A 12,561-nucleotide genomic window follows, 5' to 3' on the forward strand; every position below is an offset into this window, starting at 1 on the left:
ATCCTTCCAGAGTTGGGGACCTGATGGCTTACAGCCACTCCACAACTGCCATGGCCAAAAAGTATCCCTGGCCATCTTGGATTGTTTATGATCAGTCATTTAGGGAGGAGTCAGCTGGTATGCCAGGTCGTCTGTGGGGGAAGGAAGATGCTAGCACCTATGCCAAGTGTTTTAACTGGGGGTCGGTGATGCCAGCCGATGGGTGTTGGATCTGCCAGTCTATAGAGCACCAGGCTGATATCCCACACAAGCCCACCTCTGCAAAGCATGCAAGGGGGGAAAGAATGAAATCTGAGGGGTCCTGCAGGAAGTACAATAACAACAATGGTAACTGAAGTTTTGGCTCAAAGTGCAAGCTCCCCCACAAGTGTTACTCTTGTGGAGGGCCACATCCTTATTCTTGGTGCCCTAGGTCAAGGATGACCCAGGAAAAGGACAGAAACAGCAAAGTCCCCTAGACTGTGTCCTTTCAAGGAGTGAACTGAAAACTTCAGTATTGTGATTTGTGTACCTGTTGTACAACTGTTACAGTTTAGTTATGTGATAATAATCTACTGTATGCATGACCTGTTAAACTAACTATAAGCATGCAATGGTACATGTTGGCAGGACTTGTTTACTAGCTAGTGTCAAGCTAGGTAACAATATTTGCTGTATCTGTTCTGTATGACTAGCCAGTTCATCTCATTTACCATAAGCATTTCTTGCAGGAGCATACCGCTACACTAGTAAACTATCAACACTGGACAGTTGCAAGGAGTCACCAGGATACCCACTAATGCCTGGCCCATTGACCTCAAAAACAACACCAGTGAAGCTCAAATTCTGATGGCAGGGTAAGGCATATATTGACAAAGCTTTACCATTTGGGCTAAAAATAGCACCAATGATTTTCTCCGCGGTGGAGGATGCCCTGCAATTCATTATGGAGCAGGAGGGAGTGACATGGCTGGTGCATTACTTAGATGATTTTCTCACGCAGGGACCGAAGGCATGCAACGACAACATGTGTATTTTCTGGCATTTGAACGCAGTGAATTAGCAAGAAAATAAGCTCCCATGTGAATACGTAGTAGTGTCACGTGATGCAGGGTATATAAAGTTGTGTAATGTGTATTAATTTCATTCTAGGCCACGTGTACGAGTAGGTTGGCTGTACTTCCAGAGAGACTATGGAAGAGGATAAATTCGAAAAACTGATGGTGGAGCTCCAGACTACACGTCGCGAAATGGACGCAAAGCTCACTTCGTCCATCGCTGAAGTCAAGCGCGAGATGTCCTCCGCGCAGGAACGGACGGCTAAGGATCTTCAGCGTAAACTAAACAGGCCTTCTTACCGATTCCGGAGCAAGGGCATGGAGATGCAGCACAGCTTTAATTTAGAAGTGGAGGACTCCATCTCCTCGGCACGCCAGGAATTGGAGAGGATGGTTGCATCCGTGAACGCGGAAGAAAGGAGCATGCTGGAGAAGGTTGCTGAGCATCTAGAGGAAGGTGCGTCGGCATTGAAAACGCGCCAAAAGTTAATAAAGGTAGCGGACCGCTCCGACTTTGGTTGGGGGGCGGCCCGCCACTATCAGACTGATCTTCTAGCTGACAACAGTGATGATGAAAAGGAGCTCAGGAGAACGGATAAAGCCGCCAGGCGCGACTTCGAGGAGAAAGAAACCTACTACAGGAAACCAAGAGGAGGAAAGAGTTGGGGAGGAAAAAGGGGACGCCGTTACAATCCCTATGGCCAACACTACCATGACTCCTGGGACACCCCTGGGCCCAGTGGAAGGAGGGATGTACCACTGCCAGCCCCGAGACCTCTCATGTCTCTCGCCCCCCAAAGACAAACCAGGCCAAGAGTGCTGGGGCCGTGCTTCGTATGTGGGCAATTTGGCCATTTGGCGAGGACATGTCCTACCAAAGGTAGACAGTATCCTTTTTATCCGCCTGTGGTAAGCAGTGCTGATGCCATATGTGTTACTGCTGAGTTTAGCAAATTGTCTGGAAGTAGACAAGGTGTTGATGATTGTATTGCTGAATCGCATGTTGTTGATGAATGTACTGATGAATGGAATTTAGTAGGTACAGAATGTGTAAATAGTACAAAGGAAATTATTGATACCTCTGTGGGGCACTATGGCATGAGTGTGACTGGGAGCCTGGGTAATCTGGGACTGTACGACCTTCAAAAGTTTTGGGCTGGTGCATTACTTAGATGATTTTCTCACGCTGGGACCGAAGGCATGCAACGACAACATGTGTATTTTCTGGCGTTTGAATGCAGTGAATTAGCAAGAAAATAAGCTCCCATGTGAATACGTAGTAGTGTCACGTGATGCAGGGTATATAAAGTTGTGTGATGTGTATTAATTTCATTCTAGGCCACGTGTACGAGTAGGTTGGCTGTACTTCCAGAGAGACTATGGAAGAGGATAAATTCGAAAAACTGATGGTGGAGCTCCAGACTACACGTCACGAAATGGACGCAAAGCTTTATATAACCCTAACCCTAACCCTAACCCTAACCCTAACCCTTTTGGGAAATGGATGACATTACAAGTTCCTGGGTTTCCGTTGGGAACACATAGAGTAAACTATTATGTTTTTAAAGTTCTCCCATTTGGGCTGTCCACAGTCTGTTACCTATTTACAAAGCTGATGAGACCATTAGTGAGGCACTGGCGCAGTAGAGGCTTGAAGTCCATTATTTATTTAGATGATGGGATAATAGCAGTGAAAGAGAGGCTAAAGCAAGGCTTGAGAGTAAACAAGTTGAGCGGGACCTTGAGCAAGCCGGTTTCATTGTTAACATAGAAAAGTCGGTCTGGGAGCCATCACAGAGAGTAGAGTGGCTTGGCTTTAACATTGATCTGGCATTAGGCGAATTCTCAGTACCCACTTCAAAAATTGAGATGCTAAAAGAAAACCTTGCGAAGGCCATGCATGCAAGGCTCCTCCCAGCAAAGCAGCTGGCCAGTCTGATAGGAAAAATTATGTCTATGTCACCCGCCTTAGGCTCAGTTACCCGGTTGATGACCCGTAGTTTGTATGCTGCTCTAGATAGCAGAATAGGTTGGTGCCATAAGTTATCGCTATCAGATGAAGCATTACAAGAAATAGAATTCTGGCACTCAGAAATTGCTAACTTTAACGGGCAACATATTTGGCCAAAACCATCGGCTGTAAGAGTAGTTTACTCAGATACGAGCTCCACGGGTTACGGTGGGTATGTAGTTGAACATGGTAACCTAATTGCCAATGGTCAATGGTCCCTTGAGGAGGTGGAAAAGAGTTCCACATGGCGTGAGTTGAGAGCAGTGCGCATGGTGCTGGAATCCTTTCAGGACAAGTTAAAAAATGAGCGACTCCGCTGGTTTTCCGATAACCAGAATGTGACAAGAATTGTGCAACACGGTAGCAGGCAGCCTGCCCTTCAATCAGAAGCCTTGAGCATATTTGCTACTTGTTTGAGAAATAATATTAGGGTGGAGTCTGAATGGATTCCGAGGGAAGAGAATGAGTTAGCAGACTACTACAGTCGTGTAGTGGAGTATGATGATTACATGCTGCACCCGGTGCTATTCCAATGGCTAGACAATATCTGGGGGCCCCACACAGTAGATAGATTTGCCAACCCAGTGAATGCACAGATGGAGAGATTTAATTCTAGATTCTGGAACCCTGGTACGGATGCGGTAGATGCCTTCACTTGCAATTGGGCAGAGGACAACAACTGGTGGTTTCCCCCAGTCTATTTGATCCCACGGGTTGTTCGCTATGCACAAAGGAGTGGTGCGAGTGGCACACTTATAGCCCCCCAGTGGAAATCATCTCCATTTTGGCCGCTGATCTTTCCAAATGGGGTGGACCCAGCAGATTTTGTAGTGGGATACCTAGTACTACCAAACAGTGAAAATCTAATCCTTCCTGGCCAATCAGGAACCAGTTTGTTCAAAGGGCTCCCAAATACACCTATGCTGGCCCTTAGATTAGAGTTTCAACTATAATGTTAAAAAATAAAAAAAATAATTATTTAAAATAAAAAATAATAAATAAATTTAAAAAAAGAAAAAAAACGAAATAAAATAATAATTAAGAGTATATGTATATACACATACTATGCAACTATGTACACCTGATTGTATGCCCAGAATGTAGTACTGATGGGTCACAGCAGTAAGGCTAGTATGTATAACCGTTCGTCCTGACTGTTCAGTGGTGATTAGACTTACAGCGGTATGACCTGTTTGTCCTGACTGTTAAGTAGTGATTGGTCACAGCGGTAAGGCTGGTATGTATGACCTGTTTGTCCTGACTGTTCAGTAGTGATTGGTCACAGCGGTAAGGCTGGTATTTATGACCTGTTTGTCCTGACTGTTCAGTAGTGATTGGTCACAGCGGTAAAGCTGGTATGTATGACCTGTTTGTCCCGACTGCCCAGTAGGATTGGTCACAGCGGTAAGGCTGGTATGTATGACCTGGTTGTCCTGATTGCTCATTAGTGATCGGTCACAGCGGTAAAGCTGGTATGTATGACCTGTTGTCCTGACCGTCCAGTAGTGATAGGTCACGGCAGTAAGGCTGGTATATATGACCTGTTTGTCCTGCCTGTCAGTAGTGATTGGTCACAGCGGTTAAGCTGGTATGTATGACCTGTCTGTCCTGACTGTTCAGTAGTGGCTGGTCACAGCAGTAAGGCTGGTATGTATGACCTGTTTGTCCAGATGGTTTTTTAGTATTGACTGGTCGCAGCAGTTAGGCTGATATGGATAACCTGTATGACCTGCAAAAAAAAAAAAAAAAAAAAAAAAAAAAAAAAGGCACAAATGAAAGAGTAGAAATTGCATAAGCCCTAACAATATGTGTATATTCATTGTTTTATAGGTTTGCCTAGGGAAGGAAGCTGGAAGCTCCTGGAAGAACTAAAAAACCCTGACCTGAAGGACCTGGCTAATTGGCTTCCGGATACAATCCTGCATAGCCGTGCAAACAGTACAGTCTCGAAGTATCTTTGTGCATACAGGAGATGGAAGTCATGGGCAGACATTAACCAGCTCTCAGTTATCCCAGCAAGGCCTCACCACTTTGCCTTGTACTTGCAGCACTTAGGGGAGACGACCAAGTCGAAGGCCTCTGTGGAGGAAGCGTGTAACGCTTTATCATGGGTACACTCACCTTCGGGATTGGCGGGCCATCATCCCACCCCTTTGTGAAAGCTACCGTGGAAGGGCTACAGCGACAATTAGCAAGACCAGTTAAGAAAAAGGAACCAGTAACAGTCGAGATGTTGGAGGCTATGGTCAATGATGCCGAGAGCTCAGGTACTCTTTCAGATCTTCGACTGGTTACCGCATGTTTACTTGCCTTCTCTGGTTTTCTGTGATCTAGTGAGTTAGTAGAATTGAGGCCATGTGATTGTTCAGCTGATGCACAGATGCTCAAAATCAATATCGTAAAGAGTAAAAATGATCAATTGCGTCAGGGCAGTGAGCTTCTGATATCCAGGACCAGTACTAGCATGTGCCCAGTGGCTACACTGGAAAATATATATGGCCAGGACCGGCATGCGATGGTCAGACAATTGTTTCATTTTCCGACCGATCCAGAAGACAAAAAATGGAGAATCCCTTCGGGAGACAGGACGAATCAGTTACTCCTGTTTAAAAGATTTATTTAAGAACAAGGTGTCTAAACTGGGATATGACGCAGCAGACTTTGGGCTGCACAGTCTGAGGGCAGGAGGAGCTACGGCTGCAGCCAATGCTGGAGTCCCTGACCGACTATTTAAGCATCATGGTCGATGGCGGGTCAGAGAATGCAAAAGATGGATATGTGAAGGATGATGTGGGGAGCAGGCTAGAAGTTTCCAAGAAGTTAGGACTGTATCTTCTTGTAGCTACAGCTTTCTTTGTAGCTCTAATGTGTTCATTAGCTATAGCCAACCAGCGGTGGTGGCACAAATCCAAATGTTTGAAAGTGGTGGGTACTGTGCATGCATCAGGTGTATAGTAGTAGTATGGTGTGGGAGGTGTATTTTCTGGCGTTTGAACGCAGTGAATTAGCAAGAAAATAAGCTCCCATGTGAATACGTAGTAGTGTCACGTGATGCAGGGTATATAAAGTTGTGTGATGTGTATTAATTTCATTCTAGGCCACGTGTACGAGTAGGTTGGATCCCAGCCCACCCACCCATTTTAGATTACTAATTTTCCTTAACGTCGTCTAGATGAGGGATCTATGGCAGCTACCAGATATTCTTTTTTGGAACTGGTTCATACATACATACGTACATACACAACAGAGTGAGCTGTTTTTGGTTTTTCCCTGAGTGGTAAAAAAAAAAAAAAAAAGCGACCACCAGGTTTTTCCAAGGGCTATCTTGGGGCTGGATAGTTCTGAATTTTTTTGTTCAATTTATTTTGTGTTTGGCTAGCCCTCACTCTGTGCAAGTTTTTGTGGTCTTTGTAATAATGTGTAATGTGTGTTAGTAGAGTTGTACCATTCTAAATGTGTTCATTAGCTATAGCCAACCAGTGGTGGTGGCACAAATCCAAATGTTTGAAAGTGGTGGGTACTGTGCATGCATCAGGTGTATAGTAGTAGTATGGTGTGGGAGGCAAATTATGGCTGCAGTATGCAAGGAAGCCAGTCTTCCAATTGAGCCAGCAAAAACAGTTCGCCCGGTGACAACAACCACCTTCTTGTAGTGATGTGTGATATATCGAAAAAATATCGATTTCGCGATAATTTTGTCGATATCGTTATCGATACTGCTTTAGCAGATTTTGATATTTATCGAAAAGGTAATATTTTGCGATAATTATAGAAATATCGAAGAATATTTCGATAAATCTACAGCATTTAGTGTGTGATTGTGCAATCACACTAGAAATGAAGGTTAGTTCTGTACTATCTAGCCACTTTAGAAACTTGTCTACCAGTTTTCTAGGCTTATTAGTTTCATGCAATAGTTTGTGTGCAAATTGTATTTCAAGCATGTTTATAAATATCGGCTGCCCACGCAATTACACCACCCACACAATTAAAAATTATCGAAAATCGTATCAAAATTTCAATATTTACCCCAATATCGTATTGATATAATATCGAAATAAAAATCCTGATATCGCACACCACTACCTTCTTGGGTATGTAGCTAGACTCAACTGAAGGAATCATAAGGTTTCCCGAGGACAAAATAAGGGATCTCAAGGCCCGGCTGCAGATTTGGCATAACAAAAAGGCATGCAAGAAGCGAGAATTACTGTCTACTCAACCACGCTTGTTAAGCAGTCCAAGCGGGATCATCCTTCTTACGAAGATTAATTGATGTATCCACGAAGGCTAAGTAGCTTGAGCATTTTGTGAGCTTGAACGAGGAAGTGAGGTCTGATATCGAGTGGTGGCATCAATTCGCAGATATGTGGAATGGAGTTTCAATGCTGTCCTCATTAAACTGCCAAACTCCCGCTACTGTCATAACATTGGACGTGTCTGGATCATGGGGGTGCAGAGCAGTCTGTGGCCTGGAATGGTTTTATCTACATTGGAACAACTTAAGGCGCTCGCATATCTTTGTCAAGGAGCTAACGCCAATTGTGATTGCGGCGGCCATGTGGGACAAGAGGTGGTTTGGTCAATCACTGCTGGTGAGATCAGACAACATGGCAATGGTGGGTATGAACAGTGGGACCAGTCATAACAGTGAAGCAATGCACCTTATGCGGTGCTTATGGTTTATCGCAGCTAAATTTCAACTATAGTATGTTCACGTTGAGTTGAATCCTGAAAAACAGCTAAAATTAAAAGTGGATTTTTTCTCAGAGTTAACATTTCAGCCAACCAGATGATTATTGGGGCGAGCCTGAGCGAGCCCCACACTAGGGAGTCAGTGGTGTAATGGACACGTTTACAATAAATTATGACATAAAGCGGATACCTTGCACATGCTTCCAGACCAATCTCCTTATACGGTGTGCGTAGTCCATACAAGTGCATGTAATTGTCCATTCCAAGGAGGATTAAACGTGTAGATTACTGCTTAGCCATATTTGGTATGTGTAATGGTTCATATCATGAGAGTTATTGGTGTAGATTACTGTTATGCCATGTGAGTGATGTCTGGCCACGTGTAACTATTGAATGGATACAGAGGAACGTCTTAGACGTAGGAGGGAGCAGTACAGGCTCAGAAGGGATGCAGAAACTCCTGAAGAGACAGAAAGGAGAAGGCATAGAAACCGTGAATAGCTATATGTAGCGTCGTAAAAAGAAGTGGTTAAAGTAGCAGATCAAAGACTTGACCTTATCATCACCTATCATACCATCAATAAAAGCTTTGCAGATGTGTACATAGTGATTTTGCACAGGCTATATTGATTCTTAGACACTCTCCTCCATAATGTTTTTTTTTCCAGTAGTTTTCACTGCCATCAATACTTCAAAAATATACACTCAGGCTTGCCCCTGTCTAGTTGGTAACAGCAAAGGTGTCAACAACAGACAAATATGGTTTGGCTCCATTACAAGTTTGAGAAAAAGCCTACACTGGACACTGTACTTATATGGCTTCCCCATAGGAAATGTATTGTGACAATTTAGATTGGCCGTAAATATTATGTCAAACAAGATTTTGAAATATTTTTAGCGGGTCAAGCAGTACTACAAATGAGCCAAATTTCAAGATTGTGTGATTGCATCCATGAGCTATTAAATGTCTTTGAGGATTCAGCTCAACATGAACATACTATATATTTTTTAGCAGTTCACCTACCCGGGAAGGAGAATACTCTAGCTGATGCTCTTTCCAGAAACAACTTATCATTGTTATATTCTCTGTTCCCACAGGTGAACTATCACCAGACTGATGTTCCCGCAGCATTGATAGAGCTATTGGTGGGATTGCGTCCAGACTGGACCTCCAATCAGTGGACCAATCTGTGGAACGCAATTTTTCCATGGGACTAACATCAACAATAAAGAACACTTACCAAGCAGGCCAGAGGCACTACCTGTCATTCTGTGAGCACTCAGTAACTTCCCCCCTCCCAGTATCAGAAGACACATTATGTCGCTTTGTGGCAGTACTAGCTGATTAAGGCATTGCCCACAGTACTATAGAAGTGTACCTGTCTGCCACATGCCAGCTACATCTTGCGAAGGGATTTCCGGACATCGGGAGAGGGAATATGGCAAAGCTATCCCAGGTCTTAAGGGGTATCCAGTCTTCACAACCTGGACAGCCTAAATTTGTGAGGCTCCCGATCACACCAGCAATACTGGTACGTATTATGGGAAGCAGTAGGGCTGGATGAAGATAAGTTAATGCTGTGGGCAGCAATGCTTCTGTGTTTTTCAGTTTCTTTCGTTCGGGTGAAACATGTTCCCACCACTGGAATTGGTTGGTATAATGCCCACTTGTCCTTTGCAGATGTGTCACTCAACAGTCTCAAAACCCACAGCAGCTCAGTATCTACCTGAAACGATCTAAAACAGATCCATTTGGGAAAGGGGTACAAATATGCATTGGTCAGCTTTGTCCAGTGGCAGCTATCCTTGCCTGGATGGCAAGAAGAGGAAATGGAGAAGGGGCCTCTGTTTTATTTCAAGGATGGTTCATCCTTAACCCAGCAAAGATTTGTGACAAAGTTGCGAAAGGTCCTGCACAATTGGAGAGGACCCAAAAAAGTTCGAAGGTCACAGTTTTATATCTGGTGCTGCAACTACTGCTACTCAGCAGGGTATTAGTGATGCCACTATAAGGTTACTCGGCCAATGGCGCAGCTTGGCATACCAAGTCTACATTAAGACACCACCATCCAGCCTGGTCACAATTTACTCATAGGTGAAGACCATCGTTAAATGGATAACATTCTGACAAAGAATAAATAGAGAGAGGGGAGGAGTTCTTCGGTATCAGGTACTTAGTCCTGATCCAGATGGAAGAGGACTACAGTATTCACTAAGAAAAATAACGGCAACTCCTTTGTGATGCACACTAAATCACGTGAGTTTGTGAGCTTTCATGATCCTCTTAAAGCACACATGCATTGGTTGAAGCTGGTACCTTGTCTGCCCTGCATGCCCAATGTAGATTCCTCCTTTGGCCAAACTTTACTATTGGGTTCTATTGAATCCCTACAAGTTGCTATTACTCAAGAGAGAAGTACATGATTAATTGGACATGACTAAAACACGGAACGGACTGGGAAAGCGGACTCGAAAACGGACTGGAAGGAACTTCCCTGAAAATGTTTTTTTTTGCCATAGAAACTCACTATATTACTGCTACAAAGAATATAACACGTAACAACAGCCTTAAACAAACCTCTGAATGCATGCTTGAGCCGCCATTAAACCCTGGGATAATTTACAAAGCGCCAGTCTGCCAGTGTGAGCGCCTGTGACAGAGAAGTTGTCGGCTAGTGTTGTTGTAAACAAGTTTAAACAAACAAAATAACACAGACTGTATTTGTAGTAGCCCGGCAGTGCTTGCCAGTGGATTAAATACACCGTGGTCCCGCCACGAAGCCTACCTGTCACCTGTAAAACTGAAGATTAGCCGTCTAACTAATTGCAGCAATTAACCAGACCACGAAATCCAAGTAACATTGTGTCTTAACAGGTTTAAAGCTTGTGTTTCGCCTTGTTTACAGATGCGAAACCACAGAAAGTGTGGTTTTAATTAAACACAAAATGAACTTTATTTCAGACTATCTTTAAGCACCGATATCGGCTTGAGCACACTTCGACATCGTGTTCAGAGGATTGTTTTTGGTTGTTGTTGCATGTTATATTCTTTCTAGCACCTACACTGTATACAGTGAATTTCTATGGCCAAAAAACTAATTCTTCCCAGTCCGTTTTCCCAGTCTGTTCCGTGTTTTAGTCATGTCCTGATTAATTACATATTTACACAGGCTTTGAGGTTATGTTATGATGTTAACACTTGTCAGCAGGGGATTACCAAGTGGGTGGGCAAAACCAGTTTAAAGGCTTCTTAGCCAATAATTGGCTTGACTTAAGACACTGATCACAACACTACTAACATTACTGCATCACTACTGTTTGATATTCTCTGGTATTATTTGTTTGTTAGAAGATGGTCTTTTTAAACAGGTGACAATTAATTGAAATTACCAAAGTACCATTCCAGTCCACCATTCCATTCCACTGAATCCAGACGCCCGGTACTGTTAATCAAAAAAGCACCCAAAATATGTTTGTCCCCATTGGGAGTGAACACATGTTCACCCCTTTGATATTACTATATTTGGTGGGGCTTAGGTGAAAGCGTATCACTATAGCTGAACTCCTTTTTCCTAGGGGCTACGAAGCTGAAATTGCTAGCAAATTAAACTGCTCAGAAGGACCGGGCGCTTCTAATGGAGTTTACCATTCGGCGATAGGAAGAAGCATGGGCAAGTTATGGCACTTGGCAATATAAAATAGCGTATACAAAACAATAATACCTGTTTAAAACTCCATGTTCGCCTTCTCCCTGCTACTAGGAGGCTTTACTTAGAATTACTCCATTCCCCACGTGATAAGGATTCTAAAAATAAATAGTGTGATGTCATCGCATTGATTAGGAAGATGGCGGCGCCCATCTTTCAATGCCATGGCGATACGGAGAAGATACGCTTTCTTCGCTTCATAGCGCGTGAGTTGTGTGTGTGATCTGTAAGTATTCTAGCTGTGTTGGTAGAAGAGAGAGATGGCTATCAAAAGGTATATAGCTTGATGGGTTAATTAATGGGTGGGGTCCACTCGTATCACACACAGTTCACACAAGCCATAAAAGTTTTCACACTTGCGGTTTTGTAAAAAAAACTTCGGTAATAAAGGGTTAAAACACCTCATAAAGTGATAGATAATGCATGAAAAGTGTCCATTTAGCTATTAGTTGGTGTTTACCCATGCATGATTGCAGTATAGCGGACACGCCCATTTGTGATTGATTGATTGTGTCATTCAGTACTGCTGCTATACACTTTCCATATACGTACACACTTATTAAAAGGATTAAAAAGATAAAACTTAAGGATGTGCATAAATACAAGAAAACCTGTAACTTGAGGGCTTATTGGTAACTGTTTGAAGGTAAATTTCGATATTCGTCCCAGCCCTAATCTTGACAAAGCCTTGGCCTATTCTTCATTTTCTTTCATGTACAAAGGGCATGCCCCTTTCAAATCAAAGAGACATACAATTTTTGGCAGCCTCCTACAAGACTCGTGTTGCCATTTACAACTAGAGCTCTACCTACAATATCCATACAACCCAATGGGAAGGTTGTTCACACCACAATCAGAAACCAGTTTCACCTGTATTTCAAACTGGCAGGAAGTATATATAAACTAAAGAGCTCACTTGTCTGAAAGTTTAATATGGAGTTCATAGAGTGTTCACACTGGCCTTTTAGCATAAAGCTTCTTTTCCATACAAGTGCAGGCGTGGACAAACAAACATACATACAGGAAAACAATTTTGGGAAATCATAGTTTAAAAACGTTCTACAGTTGATTTCAGATTGCTTGTGAAATGCCATCAAACAATTTGTGCACA

General features: G+C 43.2%; 1 protein-coding gene and 1 pseudogene across 4 annotated transcripts in view; one reads left to right on the top strand and one right to left on the bottom strand.

Moving 5' to 3' along the window:
- LOC136264451 (multidrug and toxin extrusion protein 1-like) overlaps positions 1–12,561 on the bottom strand; it is a 30,196-nt gene that overhangs the window by 13,580 nt on the left and 4,055 nt on the right. The window lies entirely within an intron of this gene.
- Positions 3,027–6,150, top strand: LOC136263719 (uncharacterized; annotated as a pseudogene).

The sequence above is a fragment of the Dysidea avara genome, chromosome 8 (genome assembly GCF_963678975.1).
Source record: "Dysidea avara chromosome 8, odDysAvar1.4, whole genome shotgun sequence".
Taxonomy (NCBI): domain Eukaryota; kingdom Metazoa; phylum Porifera; class Demospongiae; order Dictyoceratida; family Dysideidae; genus Dysidea; species Dysidea avara.